Source organism: Thamnophis sirtalis, unplaced genomic scaffold, assembly GCF_051295495.1.
Source record: "Thamnophis sirtalis isolate CommonGarterSnake01/CBP01778 unplaced genomic scaffold, rThaSir2_p1.2 scaffold_5, whole genome shotgun sequence".
Taxonomy (NCBI): domain Eukaryota; kingdom Metazoa; phylum Chordata; class Lepidosauria; order Squamata; family Natricidae; genus Thamnophis; species Thamnophis sirtalis.
Window position 1 is genome coordinate 33,446,882 of NW_028261385.1, and position 27,732 is coordinate 33,474,613.

The window sequence follows — 27,732 nt, forward strand, 5'->3', positions numbered from 1 at the left end:
TATTACAAAAGTTTTTTAAAAATTAGATAGAGTATCCAAAAAACAAACCCAATTAAGATTAACAATAACATTTTAAAAATTCAATTAAAATTAACAATGATCAATCATTTATTTTATTTTGTCCAGGCCAGGCTGGCTTGCTGGTAAAGCCAACTTTTTAGGGCGCATCGGAAGGATCGGAGGTCGGGGATTATACGAAGCTCCAGGGGCAGCTCATTCCAGAGGGAAGGTGCTCCCACAGAGAAGGCTCTCCCCCTGGGGGTTGCTAGCCGACACTGTCTGGCCGACGGCACCATAAGGTAATATTTGCTATTTCATGGGAGTTGACTTCTGGACAAAAAAAAACATGAACTTACAAGTCAAAAGACTTATTGTACAGTATTGGAAAAATAAACATATGGCTCCAATTATTCAATGGATTTCACAATTGATTAATGTAAATAATTATGATTTCAGTTTATTGTTATCCGTGTGACAAGGTGCGGGCCTTTGATTGCCTAGTTGCACCCAGCATTTTTATATCATTAACCATTCTTGCTGTCAGCCCTTACAGGTTTTACAGATCAGGAAACAGACTCCATAAAAAAAATAGAAGAATACTTGATTGAGTTAATGATATAACAGAATCCTGCAAGTCTGCATTTTCCCTTCCTCTCCTCTTAGACCCAGGGAGTCAGGGAGGGGCCAGTCTGAATCTCTTCCAAATACTTTCCCCAGGGCTCAAGGAATGCATCTGTATCTTTTGTTTTTGTAACAGTTTCTGAATATTTTCTCCAAAGTTATTTCCAGGATTCCTTATAACTTCAGGAACCTAGATAGCACTACATGAATTTGTATCTGAGAACAAAAGAAAGAAGCGATCTGAGATTAGCAGTCTCTTAGACCAACCTCAAGTAGTGGTAGACAAAGAGATGACATAGAATAACTTCAGTCATTGAAGTTACACTTCCAAGAAAAGCAAGAAAGCACATGTAGGGAGAATGATATATTTGTCCTTGTCCTGCCTTCCCACCTTGAAGACAGGACAAGCAGCAATAGATGAAAGCTAATCGAGAGAACCAACCTAGAACTAAGGAGCAATTTCCTGACAGTTAGAACAATTCAGTTAGAACAATTAGTCAGTTGCCTACAGAAATTGTGGGTGTTTCAACACTAGAGGACAATCATTACTCTGAAAAGCTATAGGGTTTCCTGCTTGAGCAGGGGATTAAACTAGATGACCTCCAAGGGCCCTTCCAATACTCTTATTCTGTTATTTCTTTAAGGAACTTGGGGTGGTGGATGCAACACCAGTTTTGAAGACTTGTACACCCAGCCCTAGATTAATATAACAGATGGATTCCTAAAATTGAGATGGAGGAAGACACTATGCTATGAACTTAATATATAGACAGTTAATACATAGACTGTCTAATATTATACTGGACTGCTGTGGCCTAGAGGTGGAGCTCTCGCCTCACAATCAAGAGGTTGTGAGTTTGATCCTAGGTAGAGGCAGATGTAGGGTCTCCTGCTTGGGCAGGTGGTTGGATTAGATGACCTGCAAGGTCCCTTCCAACTCTGATAATCTGTTATATTATCAAGAAGGGACTCATTTCTGTCATCCAGGTTTCAAAAGAGGTCATCTACAGGTACAATTAATATTATTTCCATCCCATATCCAAGCCTGAATTCTGACCAGAAGAGATCCAGATAATGCTCTTCATCTCTGATCCTCTGTGGAAGGACAACCCTGCACATTCTGTACAATCTTTCTCAGAAAGAGAGGATCGGGGACTAGACAGAAGTTAATCAGTTAAGATTCCACTAGATCAAAACAATTCCAGTTTACAGTAGAAGGCAGAGTCCTAATCAAATAGCCAAACTGCCAAATTGAGGTCCAGATGCAGATGAATATGAGTGAAAACATACAATCATCACAGCAGCCAGCAAACATTGTGGCTCACCTGGCCTTCCCTAAAAGTCTCCTGATAACGCTATGCAGGAGAGGTAGATAATAATTCTTAGGTGCCTTAAGAACAGATATAGAAGATATTTTCCCATGCTGAGAAATCTGGGTAGGCTTTCAAGATTCGATGGTTATACTGTACAATAATGTAGTATTAGAGGGACACGGTGGCTCAGTGGCTAAGATGCTGAGCTTGTCTATTAGAAGGTCGGCAGTTCAGTGGTTCGAATCCCTAGCACCAGATAACGGAGTGAGCTCCCGTTACTTGTCCCAGCTTCTGCCAACCTAGCAGTTCGAAAGCATGTAAAAATGCAAGTAGAAAAACAGGAACCACCTTTAGTGGGAAGGTAACAATGTTCCATACGCCTTCAGCATTTAGTCATGCCGGCCACATGACCACGGAGACATCTTTGGACAATGCTGGCTCTTCGGTTTTGAAATGGAGATGAACTCCGCCCTCTAGAGTCGGAAATGACTAGCACATATGTGCGAGGGGAACCTTTACCTTTGCCTAATGTAGTATCCTTCCTGTGTCTATTTCCTGACCTGGCCTTCATTAAAGTGCTGATAAGAAACCATCTTGGTGGTGATGAGTAACACCAAGTACTAAGTAATCTTCTTAGAGATAAGTATTTGGGATAAGAATCCCAATAATGCATTCCTGGATGAAGTAATGGGCAATTAAATCATCAGCAGGTAACCAGAAAGCCTCCTGTTATGGAGGAACATCTTGTAAATACACTGGACTTTACACTTGCTTGTAAATATACTGGACTTAAGAGGCAAGTTGATTTTGCCCACTTGCAGAAAACCCCACTGTTCCATAGGCTTTCATTTTATGGTATGTAATATCAAAAATAGAGGGATTCCGATCCATTAATCTATTTATTTATTATATTTAATCTAAGGAAGAAATTTCAGTAAAGGTAACACATACACAATCAAGCATGAAAATGACTTTCAGCTGCTTCATCTGCAAGCTGGAATGAGATAAAGCCAATGACCTAAGGATGTGTCATATAAAACAGTAAAGTATTCATACTGCAGTTAGGGGAATAGCAATAAGACTTATATACTGCTTCATAGAGCTTTACAGTCCTCTCTAAGTGGTGTACAGAGTCAGCATATTGCCCCAACAATCTGGGTTCCCATTTTACCGACCTCGGAAGGAGGGAAGGCTAAATGTGAAGATGAGCTCAGTGTCTTCCCAATTATGAGAAGAGGTATTTCTATTTACATGAAAACAACCATTTGCCAAACATTACCCAAACATTTTGGGTAATATATAAATTGCAATAGGAAGTAGGGGTGTAACCAACTTTTTCTCTTTGGAGAATCAGCTCCTGAGCACCCTGCAAGAGCCCATGCTATCTTGAGAATGCTGAATGCAATCTGTTAAAAGTGGTATCTTTCTTTTTTGAAAACCTCTCATAACCACAAAAGATTTGGCTTGTTATTTCAAAAGAACTTTGCCAATCCTGCTTGTCTAGCAATCCAACTTATTTTTGTAAAGTGGTAATTGAAACAGATTCCATTCTTAGGATTCTTGCATTATAATACCATGAAAAGGTAATTTTTCCTTAATTACCCCATCCTCTGTAGACCTGAAAGGGATTAGAAAAAGATTACAATGTGCTATTCCAACTGAATTACAAAAAGCATTGCACATAGCCTATTAACTTCAGAATGCCAATGTATTGTGAAATGCAAAAAAGTAGACAGTAATTTGTTTACAAATATGTTAATGTGGTAAATATCATACTGGTTCTTGCAATCAGTGAAATTACTGATTGCAAAATGTACCTCATAGCATAGATTTCAGAGGGCAAAATTGCAGTTAATATACTACTTTTATCTTCTGTTTTACTGCTTCACAGCATAAATTGCTAATAACCAATTTACCTTGATGATATTGGCAGTGCACACATGTAAATGAGGTTTTTGTGTTTGTTTATTTAGTTTGTTAGGTACTAGAGTCGGATACAGTTAACTTACTACAGAAATTCAGACTTGAAAAATATCCAAAGACTTAGTGAACTGTTATAATGCAAGAACATTATAACTGTTTTGCTAATGCAGGTAGTCCTCGACTTACAACAGTTCATTTAGTGATCGTTCAAAGTTACAATGGCACTGAAAAATGTGACTTACGACTATTTTTTTACACTATTGTGTGAAAAATGGGATGCTGTTGCAGCATCCCTATGATCACATGATTTACATTCAGATGCTTGACAACTGGTTCACATTCATGATGGTTGCAATGTCATGTACTCATCTTTTTCAACCTTCTGACAAGCATGTCAATGGGGAAGCCAGATTCACTTAACAACCGTGTTACTAATTTAACAGGGATTCACTTAACAAAGGTGGCAAGAAAAGTCGTAAAATCGGGGAAACTCACAACAAATTTCTCACTTAGCAACATAAATTCTGGCTCCAATTGTGGTTGTAAGTCAAGGACTACCTATGCAGACAATCTTCTTAGATTTCAATGGCGCAACTGGAATTATTACTACTAGATCTGGAAGAGCCCTTTCTTGGTTAATTTTGCATGTGATACAATCATGTCTAACTCCAACATGCGTCCCTAGATACCATAAGCTCTATGTAATTCATTGAAGGGATCAAGAAAGTTCTTTCATAGGATGCTAATTGAGGGCATCAAATGAGGCCCTAAAACTGGTGCTTTCATCCAGTTATCTGCCATGTTTCCTGTTAACTTCTAGTATCAGAAAGAACTACATGATTATTAATTGGAAAGTTAGAGGATCCATGTCCAATGTATGGTTCAGCCTTGGAAATACCAAGTTATAGCATTGTGAGCAGATAGATCCCCAGTGAAAGAGAATTTATAACCACCAAAATATAGCTGCATCATTAATCTGGTTTTATTTTTAGGAAATGTTCGACCAAAAATATTTGATATTTTATTAGTTTTTTTTAATTGATAGATTGCTTTGATATAAACTTTTAATAATATTTAAAATATAGGTAAAGGTAAAGGTTCATATATGTGCTAGTTGTTCCCGATTCTAGGGGGTGATGCTTATTTCCATTTCAAAGCCAAAGAGCCAGTGCTGTCTGAACACGTCTCATGGCCGGCATGACTAAATGTCAAAGGCGCACAGAACACTGTTACCTTCCCACCACAGGTCGTTCCTATTTTTTCTACTTGCATTTTTATGTGCTTTCAAACTGCTAGGTTGGCAGAAGCTGGGGCAAGTAATGGGAGCTCACTTCGTTATGCAGCACTAGGGATTCAAATGGGCGAATTGCCGACCATTCTGATCGACAAGCTTAGCATCTTAGCCACTGAGCCACCGCATCCCACTTGAATATATGTATGCTATATTAAATTAAAATATGCACATGACATTCTCAGTATGAAGGCAACTAGTCCAGCTTAGCTTTCAGCCTAGAAAATGAAGATTTTGGTGCCATTGTCTATCTTTTGAAATATTTGTTGAATGTAAATGGAAATGTCTTTCTAAGTCATCAACCTATGCTTATCTTAATGTTCCAGTAGTTCAATGGCAGACCTCTTAATTGTATAAAAGATCCTCAATTGTATCCTACTTTGTGCCCAATAAATCATCCTTCCCCAATTGGGTAAGAATGACAACGTTTAGAATTCCCTGGCAGCAAAGTAACTCTTTTGAAATGGCTGTTTAAGAAATACATGTCGGGCTGACAGGGTGAGGTAATAGTTCAGATTTGAAGGAGAAAAGATGCTGTGAAATACAGAGAGGTGTGAATGTAACCCATCTTAAACAAACCATTATTTTTCCTGGGATAGCTCTGTAGCTTGGATGACACACAGTTGCCTTAATGAATTTCCCCATATGCCCCCAGGTACATTTTCTCTTTGAATCTAAAGCATTGTGCAACTCTGAGAATTATAGTTTGATTGATTAGAGGAAGGTGCTCTTATTTTACATGCTGATTAGCTTTGTGTATCATGAAACTATTTTTATTAACTGTGGTTTAATAAATACTGTAAGCCTTAGTTGGCTGCATTCATGCAACATATTATGCCAATGTCAAATGAATCGAATATATGAAGCAACTATATCTTATGATTCTCAAAGGTGAATTCCTTCCTATGTGCCCCTAGGATAAAAGATTCTCAAGAGGAAGATCTCTTACCTTGTGAGGCCCTGAAGACTGTTGTACTGAACAGTGAATTTAATATTCCTCAGAATTCAGCAGTAACCATAGTTACACAACCTTCCACACAGGATTGTTAGAATCAGACCATCTCACCTCAGATTTTGACTTTTTCATTTTTAGAAACAATTGGGGGTGCTGCCAAATGAGCCTTTTATAGGACTCCATCATCCCACATCAATGTCAGTGCATTTCTCATAGTGTAATGCCTCTAACGTTTGCAAAATAACAGACTAATGCTAATCAGTGTTAAGACCCATGAAAAGTATGGGTCCTTTCTACCCTCAAAAAACTAAATTATGTAGCAGGTAAAAATTCAAGAATGAATGATTCAAGGAAGGATGGATTACCTTTCAACTAAGCAGTGAGTCAAGGGCTTGTGGCATCCTGAACTCCCATCATTAAGTCATCTGTTATCTGATTTTCTGGAAAGAAAAATTCAGATGACTTGCTGCTAACCTATCATAGAGGACAGAAGGCATTTTATCCCGCTCTGCATTTCTTAATAGTTTCAGAAATAAATGTTCCTGTGCAACTGGGTCCCACGTGGGGAATATTTTGCAGCTCGCTGGACAAATGTGCAGAAATCTGAAGTAATAAGAACATGGATTGAAAGGGAAAAGCTTGCTTCTTGTATAATATTTGAGACATTAAAAATGTTCAGTAAAGGAACACTGGAAGGTCCCAACAGGTGGTGAAAGAAATTAATAATCCATAAATCAGAAGCAGAAAAAGTGACTGCTGATTGGCTACTCCACTTACTTACTACTACCCATTTCTATGAACAAACCCTTGCTTAAAATGCAAGCTAATGGGTGGGATATGGGGAAACAGCCAGGATGCAAATTATGAAGTCTTAAAAATGGCACAGTGCTTAGACAAAGGTGGAGAATGTCAGTATATAATAAGGCTCAGTGTTAAAATATCGCACTGAAATATTGGATTTATGGAGACCCAGACAATGTTATCTTCCATTTGTTTAGTTGACAGCTACCAGATCATGTGTAAAAATATAAACCAGAGGGTAATCAGTCAAGTGGTGCATACACTGTATGAGGATTAATGATAAATTTGAGATTTCAGTGTTAGGAAACTACCAAAGTTACCAACTGATGAACTGAATGATGCAAAGAAATAGGAAATTCTTGCTCCTAATATTCTTCCTTCCTTTATATCCTGGAAAATTAGAAAGCTTAGAATTATTCTCTATTAGCAAGTAACCTGGTTGCTTAATATTTTAAAGCATTCAGTTTCATCTTATTTCTTTGTAGTCCTTCTGACTATATCTGTAAATACAATTGGATTAATAAACTAGGTGTGGCATAAGAAGACTGCAACATTTCTCTAAACTGAATCAAGAAAAAATGTATGGTAAAACAACTGAACTTTCACCTATTAATTTTTGTTCTTGGTGTAAACAGTTATGGGTCCCTGCAGTCTTGTCCCCGCGGACAAGACCGAGTGGCTGTTGTGTTTCCCTCCCAACAATTTGGCTGATATTCCAACACTCAGGCTGGGGGGTCAAATTTTATACCCCTCAGATAGGGTCCATAATCTAGAAGTCCTCCTGGATCCACAGCTGACTTTTGACCACCAGTTGTCGGCTGTGATCAGGGGGAAATTTGCCCAGGTTCGCCTGGTCTGCCAGTTACGGCCCTACCTGAACCGGGAGGCTCTCGCAACAGTCACTCGAGCCCTTGTGATCTCCAGGCTGGAATACTGCAATGGGCTCTACATGGGGTTGCCCTTGAAGTGCATCCGGCGACTGCAGTTAGTCCAGAATGCAGCCGCGCGAGTGATAGTGGGCGCACCGCGGTTCGCCCACATTACACCCATCCTCCGCGAGCTGCACTGGCTACCTGTCGATCTCCGGGTGCGCTTCAGGGTATTGATGACCACCTTTAAAGCACTCCATGGTAGTGGATCTGGGTACTTGAGAGACCGCCTTCTGCCGATTACCTCCCTTCGACCGATTAGATCGCACAGATTGGGCCTCCTCCGGATTCCATCTGCCAGTCAATGTCGACTGGCGACTACATGGAGGAGAGCCTTTTCTGTTGCAGCTCCGACCCTGTGGAACGATCTCCCCATCGAGATTCGTACCCTCACCACCATCCAGACCTTCCAAACGGCCCTTAAGACCTGGCTCTCCCAGCAGGCCTGGGGATAGGTTCTTAATTTACCCACCCGAGTGTTGACTGTTGAATGCAAGTTGTGTCTTATTATTTTATTTTGCTCACTCACTGTTTTGTCTTTTGGTATTGCACCCCCCCTTCCCTGTGATTTTAAGCCGCCCTGAGTCACCTCAGGGAGAAGGGCGGCCTATAAATCTTAATAAAATGTGAAATGTGAAATGTGCAGTAGTGGGTTTCACATTTTTTACCTCTGGTTCATCGCATATGCCCCTTCCGTGCATGCGCCCGGCCTTCTGTGCATGCACTTTGCTCACACATGTGCCTTCCGCACATGTTCCCCGCCTCAAAAATGTGCCTAAATAGGACAGCATAGAGTCAGGGCAGGGGGCGGGCCACCCACAATTTCCCAGTCTGAACCTGCTGAATACCATCTCTGGGTCCCCATGATTCCCAGACATTAGAGACACTTTTGTGTACATTCTGATTGCTTCTTAAAACTGTATATAATATGAACAGAAATAAAACTATTTTTAATATTGCAGGCTAAATAGGAATCCATATTATGCAGAAAAAAGATTATTAAAATCCTTAAAACTCTTTCGCCAAGTTTGATTGCACAAGTTCACATGGGTTTTATCCATTGCTAGAGATAGAACTGCTAATGACTCTCATCCATTCAAGGTTCAGATGAGCCCAAATTAAGTGCACAGTAGTTCAGGCTATATCAGTGCAGAAAGTTTTTAAAATGTTAATTATAGTCAAACCTAAAGCTACTTTGTTTGTTTTTTTAAAAAAAATCCACAACTCTGAAGTTTTACACCCAGAGATTAATTGAGTCAATCAGAAAAGGTGACAAAAATAATTAAATTCATATACATAGCATAACCTAGAGGGGAAATTCACTTTCTTTTTAAAACGCCATTATTACTGCTTCATTCTCTGCACAAACAAATGGTTATTTTTATGTATTAAATGCGTAGATGAAACTATTTTGTTCCACTTTTAAATCAAAATAATTGAAATACATAAAAAACACAAACTGCTAGAATGAAGAAGACAAAAGAAAACTAAGTGAAACCTAGCAAAATGAGAGAATGGCTAATAGCAGTATTTTGAATCATCATACTATGCCATACTATAGCAAGTATTTGATTTAGCATTCGCAAATCATGCTAAGATTTTAGATTAGTATTTTTTAATGGATGTCACTATAGTGAACTAATCAATAAAAGTATATGTAATAGAACAGAGTAAATAATAATGGGAAAAGAAGGGCTGATAAATTGCATTATTTTTTAAAAAATAATTTTTCATCATATTTCAGGAAAGTCGTCAAATATTGACATATCAATGGCCCCTTCCTGCAAGATATAGAGCTGAGGTGGCGCAGTGGTTAAATGCAGCACTACAGGCTACTTCAGCTGACTGCAGTTCTGCAGTTCGGCTGTTCAAATCTCACCGGCTCAGGGTTGACTCAGCCTTCCACCCTTCCGAGGTGGGTAAAATGAGAACCCGGATTGTTGTTGGGGGCAATATGCTGACTCTGTAAACCACTTAGAGAGGGCTGAAAGCCCTATGAAGCGGTATATAAGTCTAACTGCTATTGCTATTGCTATTGCTATATTTCTACTTACAGAGTTATGGTCTATCATTAATTTAGTTACAGTTGTAGCATCTCAAGAGGGATCTTAGAAACTGAAACTTAGTGAAGGGAAAAGTTCCTTCTGAAACAGTAGCTTGTTAAGAAGAAAGGAGTCACTACTATAGATGTGCATATATTGATGCAAAATTGTTGTGTTATTGCACTATAGCATGTTTTTTTCCACCATATTATTATTTTTGGAGGGGTTTTGGCTCTAAAACTATATCATTTCTTTATACTTTGCAGAATTTATAAAGACGTTTGGAGATTTGTCATACAAGGAACTTTTAAGTATTGAGTGGATGGAAACGCAGGAGCCATGGATAGCCAGTAAGATGATCTTTATTGTTCCAGAAGTAAGATAACAACGATTCATGGTTTCACAAACACGCCCAGTATTTATAGTAATTGTAGAATCACAATAACCAATCAGGGGCCGGGTACTGCTCAGCAACAGCTGATGCAGTACCTCGGCCAATCAGGGAAGATTAGCTGTTAAGGAAGGCTAGCAACAGCCTCTGATGCGTCCTAGCCAATCAAGGAGCAGCAGAGCTGTTGCCGGCCCTTTTGTATGTTTCAGAATACATAACAGGAACAAGGAAGGGTATATAAGCAAATCTGTTAGAACACATATTAGTTTAGCATATCCTCAAAGAGCATCTAACCATGTTTGGTTTAGAAAAACCATTGTAAGAAAATTCACTGTAACAAGTAGAAATAGCCACCATGTTCAAACCTAGTATATTCCTAAAAAGTAGGCACTAGGAATGGTAAATCATAGCCAGAGATGGTATTCAGCTGGTTCGGACTGGTTCAGGTGAACCGTAGCACCAACGATCAGCTGGCCCCACCCATCCACACTCGCTTTATCCTGTCCTTTAATTCCTGCTTTGTAGCTCATCTCAACCGCGCGGCCCAGCTGATTTCTCCCCCCTCCCTCACTGTTCTACTTATCATTGCTGATTTGGAAGGTAAGCAGTTGAGCTTCTAAATGCTCTATTTTCAATGCTGCACACAAGCGCTTTAGGTGCACGGTGCACAAAGCACGCACTCATTGAACCGGTTGTTAAACCGGCAGCATCCCACCAGTGATTATAGCCTTTACGTCTTTCAGGTGAATTTTTCAGAGGACTCTGACCAACCATTGTGAGAATTGGAATGCTAGATGAGAAAGACCAGCCATCCATTACCTGAGACTCCAGGATTTTTCAGATACAACAACGGTGGCTGGAGATGAGGGGAATAGTGATATAATATCAGGAGGGCCTGTAATAAAAATCACTGGAGAGACCTAGGGTGAGAAGCCTGGGATAAACCTTTACCCTGAACAAGATATATTTGGTGCTAAATATTTTATATTAAAATGTTTCATAGACAGGTTAGTAACTTAAGAATAAAGAAACGTGTAACAAGAACGTAAGTTTAGGATACAGAGAATATGATTCATTGCAAGGTCTTTTAAATGGCTGGTGTGATGTGAATATAGATTTTTATTAGCTTGGGGCTGAATGAGCAAGCATTGAATGTTGCCAGGGTCAACATAATTCAAGGTTTTTTAACATCCAGGAGTGCCAATTTAATGTTGACCCACCACTTTATACGTCACCTTCGTAAAGAATGCTGGGCAAGCATAATATGATCATGATAGCACAAATCAATGAGGAAGTGTGCCAAGTACTCCAAAAACAGCTGCCAGCAACAGGACAGCCCTATCAAAAGCCTTGTGATCAATGAGACGATTAATCAAGCTGGGTGTTCACAAGGATATATGTTGCTCTTGCAAGGTCAGCGCAGGACATGTTAAAGAAGACAATACAGACAGCACATAATGCACAATTATATCAAGCTGCGCATTCTCCACCATGGAAAATTGTGCTATCCCAGATGCCCCACGGTTCTGACCCTGTTCATTTTCATTGAGCAAGTTCTTTCTACTGCGGTAACCATTGCGGTAGTCAATTTCTGTTTTAGAAGAGAAAGCAGAAATTGGCATCATAATCCTCATCATCTATACATTAAACATTATAACAGTTTAAATTTGTTCAATTTTGAAATGTTCAAGTGATCTTGCATGAAGTCTAATAGCAATCCCAAGCTTCCATACAAGAGGTTGTATGATTTTTGGCATTCTTGGACAAGATGCAATGATATTTCAACTGATTTGAGGGGGAGAAGGAATTATCTATGTCCCCGGCTGGTAACCTAGTCATATCTCAAAAATCAAAAGAATATGATAAGCATGATTTCTGTTGATTTGTGGAGGATATGCAAAATATCAAAAAACTTCACTGCTTAAGTCAAATGTATACAACAATCAGGTCTTTATAGAAGGTCAGAAAGAGCAGATCTCACTCCGGAGGGGTAAGATCAGGGATGGGATTCAGCCGGTTCAGACCTATTCGGGCAAACCTGTAACTCTGATGATCAGCTGGGGAGCGAACCAGTTCACTCCGATGATCAGGTGGGCCCGCCCACGTACCCCTGCACTTTACTTACCTATAGCCCAGTGGTGGGTTCCGGATCCTATTGCAACTGGTACAGTGCAATGGAGCCCGGCATCCTCCATGTGAATGTGCGCACACGCACAGTGCACACATGAGTCCTAACCTCCTGTGATCCTCTGCGATACCTCCATGATGCTCTAGCTGCTTGGTGGAGCATCGTGCAGGTGCCGTACGCTCCATGCACATGCACAGAAGCCCTGAAGAGCTCAAATACATGTAAGGATGATGGGCAGGCGGGTAGGCCCTCCGGAGCACTGTACCAGAACAGTACCCAGTGCTCCCGGCAGGCACCGGTATGCCCATACGGGGCGTACCTGTAGTAACCCATCACTCCTATATCCTCTCAGCTGATCTGGTGGCAGAGCGGATTGCTGCATCTCAGCTGTGTTACTCCTCAGAAGTAATGTGGAAGGTAAGTTTTGTTAAAACTGAGCATACACGCAGCACACAATCACTGAACTGGTTGTTAAACTGGCAGGATCCCACCACTGGGTAAGTTGTTCCAAAGGGCAGGAGCCATGGCAGAGAAGGCTCCTTTTCCATAAAAAGGGCATAGGCATAGAGTCCAGAACAGAGACATATGTACTGTAAGAGAAGCAAGTACAAACTTTCATGCAATTTTTCTCCCTCTATCTCTCCCCCATCTCATTAATAAATTTATGCTTCCTAGCAGCAAAATGAAATATAACATATACACACAAAGCAGTCTATATGCTCTAGTTTATTTGTTAAAGTTTCAGAGAAAGAATTACAATTTATATCCTGCTAAGATTTTTTAAAGCAGTGGTGTCAAACTCGATTTCATTGAGGGCCACATCCGAGTTGTGTGACCTTGGTGGGCTGCGAGGAGGGTCACGGGGTGTGACCAGGGTGGAGTGGTCATGGTGTGTGTGGCCGGGTAGGCATGGCCATGATAGGCGTGACACAGCACTCGTGTCGGGAGGGGGCACCTATGGTGGCCAAGTGCTAAGGCAGGACTTCTCTCAGGCTCTCCCTCAATCTCATTATTCCTTCCTTCCTTCCTTCCCTCCCTCCTTCTTTTTCCTTCCCTCTTCATTCTAATTTATTCTTCCTTTTCCTCTTTCCTTATTTTTCTTCCTTGCTCTCTTCCCATCTTTTCGTCTTTTTCTTCGTTCCCTTTGTCCTTTCCTGCCCCTTCTTGAATGCTCAAATGCAAAAGGGGAAACATTTCTCCTTTTGTTTTGCTTTTAGTTTTGATAGCCCTCTGCCAACCAAAACATTTTTGGCCTGGACGGCTTCCTGCAGTACTCTGGCAGCCAAAATGGGATACGGGGTGGTGGTGGTGGTGGTGGTGTCGATGCTAGTCGGTTTGAAATAAGAATCAGGAAAAGTCAGCTTGCTCATAGTTTGGCTCCTTCCTCAAGAAAAAAGTTAAAGTAACTATACAGGTAATCCTCAACTAAGAACCACAATGGAGCCCAAACTTTCTGTGGTTGAGTAATTTGTTAAGTGAGGTTTGCCCCATTTTATGATTTTTCTAGCCACATTTGTTGTGAATCACAGCAGTTAAATTAGTAATATGATTGTTACATGAAGCTGCCTTCCCCATTTGCTGGTCAGGCAGTCACAAGAGGTGATCACATGACCCCAAGGAACTGCAACAATCGTAAATATGAGTCAGTTGCCAGGCCTCTGAATTTTGACCATGTGACCATATGGATGCCACAACAGTCGTAAGTGTGAAAAACGGTCCTAAGAAACTTTGAATGATCATTAAACCAACAGTTGTATATCAGGGACTACCTGTATAAGGAATTAGAGTCAGGCTGGAGTCATCATTCATGTGTACAACTGGGAAGTGATGGCCCCTCCAAGAATTCCACATTTGAAGAAGTTTTTCCATAATTCTTTTGTTTTGTTTTTTATTTAAAGATTGATATGCCACTTTTCAAAACAGATGTTTTTTGCAGAACAATTTACAGAAAATGTACAGAACTTCAACTCTAAACTTACTCCTTTCAATCAGCATTCTTTTGGAAATGTTATGAGTTGGATTTTAATCTGCCACCTTGTTTTGCACAGGAATTGTTATCTGTATTTTGGATTTTTGTTTTGTTTTGTTTTTCTATTTATTTTATCTTTTTTCAAGCCTCCCCCAGTGTATTTTGCCTTAACTTAGTTCATGCAGTCCGTTCCCACCAGTGAAGGGTTCCGGATCCTGTTCCAACCGGTATGGTTGGAACGGGCTCGGCGCGTCCACATAGACGCGCATAGTGCATGTATGCATCTTAGCACCTCCATAAGCCTCCGTGGTGCTCCAGCTGCTGGAGTGTCATGCAGGTGCTGTACATGCCATGGACGTGCCCGGAAGCGCAGAAGTCTTAAAAGACAGGTAAGGAGCTCAGCGGGCGGGTGGACCCTCCAGAGCACCGTACCGGAATGGTATACAGTGTTCCGGGCAGGCTCCGGTGCACCCATACCGGGGCATACCACCTGCAACCCACCACTGATTCCCACCCATCCACCCTTGGTTATTTATATATGCATTACCTATCTATCAGTGGTGGGATTCAAAATTTTCTACCAATTCTGTGGGTGTGGCTTGGTGGGCGTGGCAGGAGAAGGATACTGCAAAATCCCCATTCCCTCTCCACCCCACTAACCTGCTTTCCAGCTCCATTCTCCTGTGCAGAACAACAAAAGAAAATCCAGCCGATCAGCTGGGACTCGGGAGACAGCGAATAGATTGGGGGCAGGGACATCCAGAGGTGGTATTTGCTGGTTCTCCGAACTATTCAAAATTTCTGCTACGTTCTTCAGAATCGGTCAGAACCAGCTGAATACCACCTCTGCTATCTATACATTTAAATTACTGGAAATGATATCTCCTCTTATAAGTCATATTTAAGGACATAAGGCTCAGTTTGTCATAGGATCCTAAAATCAGTTTTTGTTTGTCTGTGATATGTTCATAATGGCTTGGATCCAAAGCATTGATTTGAAAGAGAGATCCTGAAGATCCACAAAATCCTATCAACCCAGAGTGACCCCTGTTCTCTTCAAAAAGAGTAGGGTGTGACATCTGCAACCTGCCCATTTACCTCTCCATAGGCCTTCCATGTATATCATGCAGTCTTTGGACTGATCCAGTATTTTTAGGAGATTCTGGCTTATCATGTAATTCAACATTTTCCAAAAGAATTGACATTGGGAAGTTTGGCTTGTCAAGGAATTAAGAAGTTTTGACTCCTGATTTTTGGACAATACAATCTCAGGCTAGGGCAGTACACAACAGTCAGGAATAAGAAATATATATATTTAAAATATCTCCCTGACTAACACAGATGAGTTACCCAATGGAAAGAGCATTTCTATTGGGAATTAAAGCAGCTCAGTTTGTATTATTTGAACAGTAACTAAGTTCAGTCCAGTTCATAATTCTAATATCTACAATCAAGCAAATGGCCTGGAATATTATAACGTGGATCAATACAACTTACCATATGACTTTCAAATTGATTAAAACACCCCAAGACTAAGCACACTACCATATAATTTCCACATTAATTAAAATAATCACAGTTCACAGCATTATTTTTAGTGAGTTTATCCTAATCTTGACAGCAACTGCAAATAAAGCCCTTTGATTGCTACATAAATATTATGAACTAATAGCACACCACTAATTATTTCAGTAGGTATCTTAGCATACATTTTCCTAATCAATAGGAGGGGGAAAATTCTTTCTGAACTAGAATGCACGTTATACAATAAAGCATAATGAACAATTGTTCTACCTTTCTACAAGTAGGAATATTTCTGCTCTTTGCATACAAACCCATCATACAATTCTATTTCAGGGCAAAAAATACTTATCAAGGTAGTCCTTGACTTACAACAGCTCACTTAGTGACTGTTTGAAGTTACAATGGCACAGAAAATAGTGACTTATGACCATTTTTCACAGTTAGGACCATTGCAGCATCCCAATGGTCATGTTATTTACATTCAGATGCTTGACTCATATTTCTGACGGTTGCAGAGTTCAGGAATCATTTAGCAACCTTCTGACAAGCAAAATCAATTGGGAAGCCAGATTCACTTTACAACCATGTTATTAATTTAACAAGTGCACTTAACAAATGTGGCAAGAAAAGTTGTAAAATGGGACAAATTCACTTAACAATTTTTTCACTTAACAACATAAATTTTGGGTTCAATTTTAGTCGTAAATTGAGGATTACCTGTATAGGATTTGGAAAAGGAGGAAGAAATAGTAAACCAAAAATAACCAAAGCATGAGTTTAAAAAGAAAGGAAACACAGCTAGAACTCATTCACTAGGTCTTTCCCTCCCTCCCTCTCTCCTCTCTTCCTATCTTCCATTTTTGCAAACCATCATTCCTTCCCCTGGTCCACTCACATTCCCTTTTGTTCTTTAAATTTCACATTTTTCCTTTTCAAAAGACATGATAAATTTCATCCAGCCATGACTTTCTCAGGTGAGTGATGATTATACTCAGTCCGTGCTCACTGAGTGACCATTCACACTTGAACCTCTATAATTTGTGTTTTACTATCTATAGTTCTAAAGTATTCCTTCTCAACTTACTTTTATGTTTCTTTACATCCCCAGCTCTTATTTCAAACAACTTTTCTTGTTCTTAAACACAGCCATTTTCACCTATTTCAATAAACATTCATTTCTTACAAAGGAATTACATAGTACACTTGACTTTTCTATTCACCATTTGAACTCCACCTATTTTTTTATCAAGGCATCTAAAGTCATCTACTTTCTATTTGTGTATAATCATTTATAATCATTCATTCCATTTCCCCATCAAACATAAATACCTTGGTCTTTCTTACCTTTGTTAGTTTCAGATCCATTCTCTGTGCTGCATCTGACAATCTTTTTAATTATAATTTGTATTAAAATTTTAAAATAATGTGGATTAGATTCTGGATTAAAAACTAATGTGGTTAAAGAAATTGGCAGCACCTGCAGACAGAGTGAAACGGAAAGACCTTAGAATTCCAGAACTGAGAGAAGTGTAACATAAAAATGTCTCTCCTTACTTTGCTGCATCTTCAGTATTTTGATACAAATTTTATGCATTTGTTGTACAATGGTAAAGTTTAAACCAATAGAGCAATGCAAATAAAGCAAGGATCCACAATGTCTGAGCCCACAGCCCAGTACTGGCCGAAGCCTGTTGGGAACTGGGCCGTGCAAGTGACAGGCACGCATGCAAGCGTGCAAAGCTCCGTTTGTACCAGTAGCAATCACACACGCAAAGCCCTCCCCTCTCCGCCTGCCACTGCCACCACTGCCACCGCTGTTACTGCCAACCGCAAAGCCAGAAAGGTTGGGGACTACTGAAATAAAGGAAAGAAAATCACAGAAAGAGTGAAGGAAGGAACGTTTTAGTGCCGGGGTGTCAAACTGGCGGCCCGTGGGCCAGATGCATCATACCCAGGCCACGCCCACTCCAGCTCTGCAAATGGGAAAAATGTCACGAAACATCCTGTGATGACAACATGAGGTGGCGAGTTTGACACCCGTGTTTTAGTTGGTTTTGACACTCTAGAGCTTGAGCTATTAACAACAATCGGGGGCAGGGTGAAATACAGGTAGTCCTCAACTTACATTTAGCTACCAATTGAAATTATGACAGATTCCCCCCCCCCCCAGGACTATTACAACCCAGATTCAAAGTTCCAATGGCTGGAGGCCTCCACAATTATGTGATCATATTTTGGTTGCTTGGCAACCAGACTTCATTTACAGCAGTTTGCAGCATTCCGTAGTCACATGACATTTTTTTCCATAAGCCAGTCTTTATTTCCAGTCTCCAGACATGCCTTATTGTGAATAATGGATTCACTTAACAACTGTTCACTTAACTACCACTGCAAAAAGGTCATAAAATCAGGTATGGTCACACTTTGTAACAATTGGCACAACTTATGACCAGTTGTCATAGTTGTCATAAGCTTGATTATGGTCATAATTCAAGTTATTAGTTCACCTTGTACAATAATTTGCAATGCTTATTGAGAGATTGGCACTTAACAAACGTCTTCAAACATTGTATGCTTGTGATCAGTTCAGATTCTGCAGTTCTGCAAGAGATCGCTAGGGCTTCAGCTAGAGATTATGGCTGGAAACAGGAAAAAAATTGTTAAGTGTAAAACTCATGCTCACAGTGGTGGGAATTTTTATAGGTCACATACTCAACCGCCAGCTTACCGCTTCACTGTTGTGTAGAAATTGTAAAATATGCATTGTGCAGGGTAAAATTGAATTGTATTTTATTGTAGTTTTTGTATTTTTATGCAAGGATTCTCTGAGACCTGAAAAATATTTTAAGGGTTCTTCCAGCAAAATCGCACATGCACCAAACCAGCAGTAATGCCAGCAGAAACCCACCCCTGGTATAGATAACACTTAAAATGTGATCACACGAGGTTCACCGACAAATGCGTGAAAGCCTTTTCTGTGCCGACAGAACCGCGGGGGTCAAATCCGCGCCGTCTTATCCGCTAATTGTTATGCGACAGTAGCGCGCCGACATGTGCACGCTGACACAATCGTGTGCACATGTTTAAAACGCCGGTAGCTAAATCCTGACTTAAGACGTGGAGGGAGTCTTATGTACAAATCAGAAATATCACAACATTTAATGGGGCAGAACAAAGGACAAGTTAAATGGGAAAGAAATGCTTAGCAGAAAAAGAGATCTATCAGATCAGAGTCGCCTGATTTCCTTTTCCATTTCTTTTGCCCTGCTCCCAGCGTAGGCTTAATTTGTATATCAAAATATATCAGGCTTTTAATTTTCAATAGTATTCTGCAAGTTGTTTTACTTAGGAATATTTTCACAGCATAATCAAGCTCCTTGCGTAGAGAAAATGAAATCGGCTGCCCAAATGTAGATTTATACTCTAAGCATTCAAACCTTAGCTCCAGCTGATCCAATGAATATAGCTACAAAACAAGGAGAAATGGGTGAGACTTTCAGATATATTCACATTCCTGGATGCTGCTCTTGGGGAATTTCTTTCTTTCTACTTTTCCTTCATTGCGGTTTCGTCAGCGCGCTTATATCGACACGAAGTTGTGGGTGCGCTAATGATGTTGGGTTGTTGTCGGCGCTATTTTGTCGACGCTATTTTGACGATCGCTGCTTTGACGGGTCACGATCACACGACAATGTGGGGTGATTGGAACATCAAATATAGATATAGGCGCATGTGCGAAGGAAGGAACATGGCTGCCGAGCTCTTCGCTCCGGCGTTTATATGAGAAAAAAAATTGCCAAAAAAGAAGATATTGTCTTAGGAGATCGAGCTAGAGAAAGACCAGGGGACGGGCGATTTTTCGGGGGATCGGGTGCTGGCAGCGGACCGGAGAAAAATTGCTTCTCCAGGCTGCCTCGCACGAATAACGCCGATGCCGTTCGGAGGTGTTCGGAAGACGCCGCGGCCCAGCTGATTTTAAAAAGACGTTCAAAGATACCGCCCGGGTGCCGCCTGGAAGCTGGAGAGAAGACACGAACGACTCTCGGAGGGCTGGTGCTGGCAGCGGACGGGAGAGAGTTTTTACTCCCCGAGGCTGCCTGCTACGAAGAACACCGACGCCATTCGAGGGTGCCCGGAAGACACCGCGGCCCAGCTGATTTGGAGAGGCGTTTACAGACACTGCCCGGGTGCCGCTTGGAAGCCGTTGCGGCCCATTTCGGCTGGAGACGCTGGGTAATTATTGCTGGGAGTACTGTTGGAGTCCGCTGCGACCCGGCTGATTTGAAGAGAGCCCTGACCCGCCCCTCCTCTTGTGGGCTGAGAGATTCTCCCCCTCACCCCTTTTACCACTTCTTTATCTCGTCTGTGCGTTTGGTTGCTGTGGATTTGTTCTGACTATCTATTGCCCCAGGGAGAAGGCGGTTAGCCTGAGATAGTACTGGGAGAGAATGGGAGGCGGTTTCCATCTGCTACGATTGCAACCCCACTCCTCTCCCCTCGGCTTGGCCTCCCCTGTTGGGGCATTCTTTCTTCCACTGGACCATTGTCATCACAGGCCCTTTTGCTGGTTGAGCTTGGACTCCCCTCGGAATGCGGCTATTGGACTTTTTGGATTGTATTATCATCTATTCCTTTATTTGCATTTTCATCTGCCACGGCCATTGTTGCCTGATGCCGCCTTGGACCTGCTTTTTCGGATAACACCATTGCTGGACGAGTGGGGGTACCTACAGTGTATAGGAGGCTCTCTCCTTTCCTTAACCACCTCAGACTTTTTTGGACTCTCCCAGAACTATTCGCACTTTACTTTAATTAACTTCTAGCGCAATTATAATTTCTTCCTTTCCTTTCATCTTTTTCTTCCTCCTTTGTATGGGTTATGCATGAGGTATGCTTGACATGAATGAATGTCCCACTTTTTATGATTATATTGTTGTAAATTTGTGTTTTTTAACTTTTTACGTGGGGACTGTTTGGGGGAGTGTATGAGTGTGCGTGATTCGGAGGACCTGTCGGGAATTGCGGGGGCCACGGGGGTGGTTGAGGGGACCAGAGATACGGGAGAGGGTCGGGGTATTGCGGTCGTAACAGGGAGGGGCAGATACGGCGGGGACTTTAGGGCAGGCCATTACCGGGGAAGGAGGGTTCGCTACATTACAGAGATCCCTTCTTCCGGCCCTAGGAGTCCCACTCCAAGACCAGATGGCGCAAGTAGTCAGGACCCTGGTCTCAGGCTGTTGTCGCTAAATGCCAGGTCTGTTGTACATAAAACACCTCTCGTCCGGGACTTAATTTTAGACGAGAGGGCAGACCTGGCATGTATTACTGAGACCTGGCTGGGCCCAGAGGGAGGAGTCCCCCTTGTAGAACTGTGCCCAGAAGGATTTCAGGTGCTGCATCAGCCGAGAGCCCAGGGAAGGGGTGGAGGTGTGGCCGCCGTTATCCGGGAGTCGTTAGTTCCTCGTAGGGTCCCTGCTCCGGAGATTGTCGGGTGTGAGTCTTTGCTGTTAAAGTTGGACCTCAAGGGTCAAGTGGGTCTGCTGCTAACGTACCTGCCTCCCAACAGCGTTGCAGCAGCCCTCCCCTCGCTCCTCGAGTCGGTAGCCGAGCTGGCAATTGAGTTCCCTAGGTTGATGGTCCTGGGGGACTTTAATTTGCCGTCGCTCGGTGAAAACTCTGATGGGGCGCAGGAGTTCATGGCTTCCATGACAGCCATGGGCTTGACCCAAGTAATCCGAGGCCCAACCCATTCAGCGGGACACATGCTTGACCTTGTATTTCTCTCGGAGCAGTGGATGTGTGATCTTGGTCTGAGGGGGAGTGACATCATACCCCTGTCGTGGTCAGACCATTGCCTACTGAGGCTCGACTTCCGGAGGCCAAACCCCCACTGTAGGGAGGAGGAACCGACCAGGTGGTTCCGCCCCAGGCGTCTTATGGAGCCAGTAAGGTTCCAGACAGAGCTTGGGGTTATTCCTGACACTTTCGCCCACAGTCCGGCGGAGACTCTGGCTGCTGCGTGGCACTCGGCAGCGTCAGAGGCCCTCGACCGGATTGCGCCACTGCGGCTCCTCCGAGGCGGCGGATCCCGGAGACCTCCTTGGTTCACCGAGGAGCTCCGGGAGATGAAGCGCCGGAGGAGATGCCTAGAGCACCGTTGGAGGTCCGATAAGTCCGCATCGAACCGAGCAATGGTAACCACCTGCACCAGGGAATATACTAGGGCACTTAGGGCAGCTAAAAGATCACACATAGCCTCCCTGGTCGCATCCGCTGAGTCCCGCCCAGCCGTCCTGTTTAGGATAACCCGCTCCCTATTGAACAAAAGGGAGACGGGGGAACCCTTGCAGGGCAGAGCTGAAGAATATGCCCAATTCTTAGCGGACAAAATTGCTCGGTTTCGGGCGGACTTGGACTCCACACCTGCAGTTCCAGCCGAGGCACAGGGGGACCAAGTAGAACAGCTCTGGGTTGAGTTTCAGGAAGTTACCCCCGGGGATGTGGACAAGGCCATGAGAGCTGTAAGTTCCTCCACCTGTGTTCTGGATCCGTGTCCCTCATGGCTGGTTTCTAACTGCAGTGAGGTGACACGAGGCTGGATCCAGGCGGTTGTAACCGCCTCCCTTCGGGAGGGGAACTTCCCCGCCGCACTGAAAGCGGCGGTGGTGAGACCCCTCCTGAAGAAACCATCCTTGGATCCAGCTGCCCTTAACAACTATCGCCCGGTCTCCAACCTCCCCTTTCTGGGGAAGGTTGTTGAGAAGGTGGTGGCCTTCCAGCTCCAACGGTCCTTGGAGGAAGCAAACTACTTAGACCCCTTCCAGTCAGGCTTCAGACCCGGTTACAGCACAGAAACCGCTTTGGTCACATTGATGGATGATCTTTGGAGAGCCAGAGATGAAGGACATCCCTCCATCCTGGTCCTCCTTGACCTCTCAGCGGCTTTCGATACCATCGACCATGGTATCCTTCTGCGACGACTGCGGGAGGTGGGAGTGGGAGGCACCGTATTACGGTGGTTCTCCTCCTACCTCTCGGACAGGTCGCAGTCGGTGTTAGTGGGAGGGCAGAGATCGTCCCCAAGGCCCCTAAAATATGGGGTGCCGCAGGGTTCGGTCTTATCCCCCCTACTATTCAACATCTACATGAAACCGCTGGGGGAGATCATCCGCAGGCACGGGATCAGATACCATCAATATGCGGACGATACTCAATTGTATCTGTCCGCCCCGTGCCAAATCAATGAAGCGGTTGACGTGATGGGCCGGGGGCTTGAAGCCGTTATGGACTGGATGAGGATTAACAAGCTTGTGCTCAACCCAGAAAAGACCGAGTGGCTGTTGTGTTTTCCTCCCAAAGATTTGACCAATAATCCAACACTCAGGCTGGGGGGTCAAATTTTACACCCCTCAGAGAGGGTTCGCAACTTGGGAGTCCTCCTGGATCCACAGCTGTCATTCGACCACCATATAGCGGCTGTGACCAGGGGGGCATTCGCCCAGGTACGCCTGGTGCGCCAGTTGCGACCCTACCTGAATCGGGAGGCCCTCACAACAGTCACTCGGGCCCTTGTGACCTCTAGGCTGGAATACTGCAACGTGCTCTACATGGGGCTGCCCTTGAGGAGCATCCGGCGACTTCAGCTAGTGCAGAACGCAGCCGCGCGAGTGATTGCGGGTGCACCTCGATTCACCCGCATTACACCTATCCTCCGCGAGCTGCGCTGGCTACCTGTCGATCTCCGGATGCGCTTCAAGGTGCTATTGATCACCCATAAAGCCCTACATGGCAGTGGATCTGGATACTTGAGAGACCGCCTTCTGCCAATTACCTCCCTACGACCTATAAGATCCCATAGATTAGGCCTCCTCCGCACTCCATCGGCCAGCCAGTGTCGGCTGGCAACCACAAGGAGGAGGGCCTTCTCAGCAGTGGCCCCGACCCTTTGGAACGAGCTCCCCGTAGAGATTCGTACTCTCTCCACCGTCCAAGCCTTCCGCATAGCCTTGAAGAACTGGCTCGCCCGTCAGGCCTGGGGATAAGGACTGTTACCCCGCCCGAATGTTGTATGCATGTTGTTTGCTATTTTATTATGTGTTGTAATCTCAATGTTGTATTCCCCCCTCCCTTGGTTTTCTGTGAGCCGCCCTGAGTCCCCTCAGGGAAAAGGGCGGCCTACAAATGCAAATAAAACCTCTAAACCTCTAAAAATATAGGTATAGCGTCAGAGTCAGAGTCAGAGTCGGAGTTGGAGGTGGAGTTGGAGATGGAGATGGAGATAAAGATAGAGATAGAGACAGCACATTATATATGCATACATACATACATACATACATACATACATACATACATACATACATACACACACACACACACATACATACATATGAATATGCAGAGCAACAACTCTAAGAATTTGTAGTCGTTATGGAATCTGGGTATTTCAGCTCTAATTTGAATACTTTAAAATTATTTTCCAGAGCACTACTATTGATTCATTGTCAATAATGCAATTTTCAATTATTTCAAATTCTAGCATTTGAACCCTTTCTGTTTCAAATAATATAACCTAAATTTCTTGTCCAAGGCTTTGTCTTTCTTTCTTTGTTTCCTGCATCTTTCCAGTCTCCTCCTTTGGATCAAATCTCCTCCTTGGATCAAATTTTTGTCCAGGTTATAATTTTCTCTGTGTTAAGCAGCTAATTGATTCATTTAATGAATATAAAGTTCACAATAACAAATCATAGAGATAATGCAATAGTCTTATTAATTGGTTTACGATTTCCCAATTCCATATTAACAATAATTTATCTTCATCTGGACACTACTCAACAATACATCTGAAGTTTTTCATTTTAAAAAAATGACTGTTTTCTTACATATAAAAACTCCTTCTGAAATAGTAATAAGACATCCAGGCATACTACAAATACAGCAAATACAGCAAAGACCGTGAATATAATTGTAAATACACATACAATTTTGAAATCCTTTCAAGAACAGCATTATCAACTTGGTACAAAAAATATTGCATTCTATCAAGAGCAAGTAAATGGAATAAGAAGGGGGAAATCCTTGTTTCTTAAAATCACTTTATTATGACAATAGGCATGTCAAGCTAACCTGTCCTTCCCAGAGGTGCTATTCAGCAGGTTCTGACCAGAAAATCAGCTGACCGGCACACGCATGAGGGCTGGAGCTGACGGCTCGCGTGTTGGCAGATATGGCTCTGCGTGTCACCTGTGGCACACGTGCCATAGGTTCGCCATCACGGATATATACTGCTGTTGAGATATAAGAGTAAGGGAGGCGGAACTATGAGTCAACAAGATGACACAGTAAAAATGAAAAGGATGTCTGGCAAACAGGAGCACCTCTTTCAGCCTACTGACTGATCCTTGCTCTGTTTCTTTCTGTTTGCAAACCTTTGAGTTTTGTTTTTTCTCCTGTTGGAAGGAATGTCCATCAGTTCCAAGTGGGGAGAAAGACACTGGACACATGGTGGCTGTTTGGAAAGATGGTTTAATGATGAACAGGATCACATGGTTTGAGGTCCTGGGCAAAAAGGGAAGAGATGCTGAGAGTGGGCTTTTGAATTTGAGCTTGTATTCTAATTGGTTGTCAGACTCCCTTGGGACCATGCAGGTTGTCTGTGTCCCAGGCTTGGTTGAGCCTTGAGGGGTGGTGATGTAATGAAGGGGCTTTGGGCAATTCCTCCTATGGCTCTGCCTGAAGGAGATACCATATTTTTTGGAGTATAAGATGCACCAGAGTATAAGACGCAGCAAGGTTTTGAAAAGGAATTTTTTAAAAAAAAAAGGTTTTGCACTCTGCAAACCTCTCAAAAACAGCCTGTTTTTTGCAAAAATGGGCCCCTTTTTTTAAAAAGGAGGCATGAATAGCCTTTAGGAACCTTATAGAGTGCTACTGGGGGCTGAGAGGGCAAAAGAACTGGCCATATTTTGCTCATTTCTGCCCTCCCCAGCCCCCAGGAGCTCTCTGAAAGCCTTCTAAAAGCTATGCATGGCCATTTTGGTGAAAGGGCGGAGTTTCGGGAGGCAAAAAATGCTGTATTCAGTGTATAAGATGCACCCAGATTTTCAGCTTCTTTTTTGAGGGAAAAGGGTGCGTCTTATACTCTGAAAAATACGGTAGATCTTTGTTATGTATAATAGGCTGACCCAGGCCATTGACAAAGGTCGGGGGGGGGGTTGAGTTTCTGCCTTCCTTTTAGGGAAGTATTCTGCCCTTTTAATATTTCCTAAAATATCTCATTTGCCTAGGAGAGGGGTAGGTGCTAACTTCCCACATTCCAAAACAGCTGTTATAACAAGGAAAGATCCTGTGAAAATTTTGTTTACACTAATGCACTAAAGGACTCTTCCTCAACTTGGCACTTCCAAATGTGTTGTGCTTTAATAATGCACACATTTTGATAATACCAAGGCAATTAAGTCTGAATTAACATAAATGTATCCTTCCCCAAAAAAGAAACAAAAATATTCAAGCAAGTTTACTGCAATCATGATGATAGCTGGTTCATGGATGAAAACAAAAGTCAGCATCCAATATTGTCAATACATAGCTTAATTGAGAGTATTTCCATGCCATCAGCATTCCCAGTGTCCCAAACTTTCTAAAACACAGTTTGTGATTGTCCTCCCTTTTGCTGTTGTTGAAAAGTAGAACGTGCAAAAACTATCCAAACCACAAACTCTCCATTTATCTTTTAGATAACCAACATAGTAATGCTAAGACCACCATTTATTTAGTACCCTATTTCCTAAATGAAACTGGGGTGACAAAATTGTCTCATTCTTTCACAGGGTTACCAGAAATCTGAAGTGACAAACAACATGGATAACTGGAAAGGAGAGCAAACTTTCTTGGCATCCTGTGACAAAAATTACTGCAAAAAAGCTAAATAAATCCTAAGCCTACAAACATAGGAAATTGCAGAAAGACTGGGATTTAAATTGCAATATTTTTCTTACAAATCTTTATTTTCAAGAATGTATGCTAGCAATCATATAAAATTGAAGAAGATGAACTTTTCAAATTTCATCATAGAATGCATGATAAGTCAGGTGATCTACAAAGTGGTCATAGATTTGAAGGACATGGACTGAAGCCAATTACTGAAATCACCCAGTTGTAAATCTAGGCTATCAAGTCATTTTCACAGTAACTCCATAGTTGTGTATTATTATAGTAGTTTAATTGGGGAGAGGAAAATCAGTTTTTATCCACTGTACAGGAAGACATAATATCCATGAATATAATATTGAACTTCTGGGATAGATAAGAGCACTGGCTCAGAGTCATGAGATGTGGATGAGATACAAATCTTGTAAATAAGATGTGTTTGAAATAATGGCTGGATTGAGCCCAAGAAGCAGGGCATGGCAAGATTTCCCACCAATGTGGGAAATTTAACATTGTAAGCTCTGCAGAGCTGTAATAATTCAAAGAAAAATACCAGTTTTCTTTCTGTTTCCAAGAAACTGAAGCATTCGGAAATAAATTGATTCAGATAGCAAAAACAGATGTCATGAGATCAGTCTGTTAGTACTCAATTCCAAAATAGTACGAAGCATTAGTATGGAGGTATCTTAAGCCTATATAATGTATTTACATTCTTAGAGCATTTGATTGGAATATATTCATAAAGCACATTCATCCAAATGAACTCAAGACATTCTTAAAGCAGAGTGACAATTTTTTTCCTAGCCCTGACCAGTGGTGTTGTCAATGTGGCAATAGGTAATGATGCAAGAATGCAAGTGTAGCATTTGCATGATCACATCTTCAGGCGTGTTATAATTTGCCCCCATACATTCTTCTG

The 27,732-nt window shown here is 42.3% G+C and overlaps 1 long non-coding RNA gene across 1 annotated transcript; it reads left to right on the forward strand.

The window, feature by feature from the left end:
- On the forward strand, positions 1–26,937 carry LOC148045326 (uncharacterized). Its single transcript, XR_015696665.1, has 3 exons — positions 1–299; positions 10,142–10,251; positions 26,714–26,937. It is a non-coding gene; the product is annotated as an uncharacterized LOC148045326 (long non-coding RNA).
- The last annotated feature ends 795 nt before the right edge of the window (positions 26,938–27,732 follow it).